This window comes from Citrus sinensis, chromosome 5 (genome assembly GCF_022201045.2).
Source record: "Citrus sinensis cultivar Valencia sweet orange chromosome 5, DVS_A1.0, whole genome shotgun sequence".
NCBI lineage: Eukaryota > Viridiplantae > Streptophyta > Magnoliopsida > Sapindales > Rutaceae > Citrus > Citrus sinensis.
In genome coordinates this window covers 27,981,683-27,984,154 of record NC_068560.1, presented here as the reverse complement: position 1 = coordinate 27,984,154, position 2,472 = coordinate 27,981,683, and the positions used below count along the sequence as shown (strand labels likewise).

General features: G+C 36.9%; 1 non-coding gene across 1 annotated transcript; it reads left to right on the top strand.

Moving 5' to 3' along the window:
- Positions 1-537: 537 nt before the first annotated feature.
- Positions 538-644, top strand: LOC112496488 (small nucleolar RNA R71). Its single transcript, XR_003063048.2, has one exon. It is a non-coding gene; the product is annotated as a small nucleolar RNA R71 (small nucleolar RNA).
- The last annotated feature ends 1,828 nt before the right edge of the window (positions 645-2,472 follow it).

The following is a 2,472-nucleotide window of genomic DNA, read 5'->3' as shown; positions in this document are numbered from 1 at the left end:
ATACCTGACTTGGAGTTTGACTGTGGAGGTGCTGGTTGTCTTGGTGGATACTATTGTGGGAATCCTGACGGCCTAACTCCATAGCTGAAGTTGGGATGATCCTTCCATCCCGGATTGTATGTTTGTGCATAAGGATCATACCTCCTCTGAGGCATGCCTGGAAATCCTCCAACTGCATTGGCTTGTTCAATGGGTTTTTCTTGAAGTGTAGGACACATATCAGTTGAATGACCCATATTGTAACAAATACCACAAGTCTTCACCTGTTGCACATTACCTACAACAAACTTTTCCACAAGAGAAGTGAGTTTATCTAAACGTTGTTCAACTGAAGAAATATTTACCTCATTCACCGTTCTTGAAGTGGCATCTTGCCAGCTGCCAAATTGTTGTGCATTGGCAGCCATATTTGAGATCAACTCCCTTGCTTGAGTAGGAGTCTTGTTCACCAACACACCTCCACTAGCAGCATCTATCATACTCCTATCCATTAATGATAGTCCTTCGTAAAAATATTGAATAAGAAGTTGATCAGAAATCTGATGCTGAGGACAGCTGGCACACAATTGTTTGAATCGCTCCCAATACTCATACAAAGTCTCCCCAGGAAGTTGTCTGATCCCACAAATATCTTTTCTGATGTTGGCAGCTCTTGAAGCAGGAAAGTACTTCTCGAGGAACTGCTTCTTCAAACCATTCCACGTTGTAATCGATCCAGGAGCCAAGTAGTACAACCAGTCTTTAGCTAGTCCATCTAAAGAGAAAGGAAAAGCACGCAGCTTAATCTGCTCTTCAGTCACGCCTTGTGGTCTCATACTTGAACATACAACATGAAACTCCTTAAGATGTTTATGAGGATCTTCACCTGCAAAACCATGAAACTTGGGTAATAAATGAATAAGACCATACTTTAATTCAAAATTTACCTCCAAGTCTACATATTGAATGCAGAGTGGTTGTTGATTCAAGTCTGGTTCAGCTAACTCTCTAAGAGTTCTTTCTACAGGTGCAGGTCTATCCATCACTTGTTCTTCTGAATTGCTAGATGATTCAACTAAATCAGGCACTGTATCTGTTTCAGAAAGCAAAGGCGACGAGGATCGTTGCTTAGCTCGCTTCGTCTGCTGTCTCAACTGGCGAGCTGTCTTCTCAATTTCAGGATCAAACGAAAGTGTACCTGTACGAGAAGAACGAACCATACACCAAGTAAAACGTAAAAAGGATTAAATAAACGACACCAATCCCCGGCAACGGCGCCAAAATTTGATGGGTGTCGAAGCCAACAAAAATAAATTCCTACTCTAAATAAATTGTGTATAGTGATTGAGCAGGGTCGTGTCCACAGAGATCGGTAATTATTTAAATCATTTTGAAACGTAAAACGTAAAATGGGGGAATTGTTGACAATAATAAAAATCAAATTAAAAATAACAAGAATGCAAATTAAAGTTGTAATTCAAATTGGAGAAAGCTCTGGTTGAAGGAATTAACTCAGCTTGATTCGACTACTGATCATTGATTCAAATATAGATTATTATTACTCATGAATAGACCGGTTATAGCTACTGAGACCCTCTAATAGCCAATCTCTCCTTAACTAGTCGATAACCAAGGTACGACCGTTGGTTATTTCCCTAATCAATAGACAACCCTAGATACGATCATAGAATTTAATCAATTGACAGCCTGAAAAACCAGAGAGACCCAAATCCTAATCAACACATATGATGATTCATTTAAATTAGATTGTTTATTCTCACAACACAACTCTCTGCTATGTTATTTGTCACAAACATTAAATTCTTCATACGATGAATCCTTTAATTGACAATAGATTAAGTTGATAATTAAATAGTGGCCGATTACCTAATTAACAAACATAATCATGAAAATAATTCAGAGAATAAACAAATACCCAAAAAGTAATAAAACAATTAAAGCACAAGAAAGATCTCACAGTAGTGATGAATCAAAGCTTCATTAACCTTCAACCAGAAAAATGGGTTTAGTTCCTCATAGAGAGAAGAGAAAAATTAGATCTAGGGTTTCTTTTTCTCCAATCCAAAAATCCCCCTTTTTCACAATAGATTCCTCTCTTAAATACTCTCTCTCTCTTCTCTTTTAGAATTCTATTTAAAATAAAATACTAATATATGAAATATTAAATTCGTAATTACAAAAATAACCAAAAATACAAAACACGTTAAACTAAAAACTGCAGGACCGCAGTTGATAGCACGCGCCCACGCCTTATCAACAAAGTTCTTCTGACGCTCATAATTTGTCCAAGAGAACAATCCTCCTTAAACATCATCTTTTAGCTCAATTTTATCACCAATCAATAGAATTGCACCTACAAAAGTAAAACACAAGTAAAACATTATTATTAAGTGCAAAACATCGATATTAAGGGAAGTAAACAATGCAAAACTAGTGCATAAATTGCACTCTAACAGTACGACCGTTGGTTAT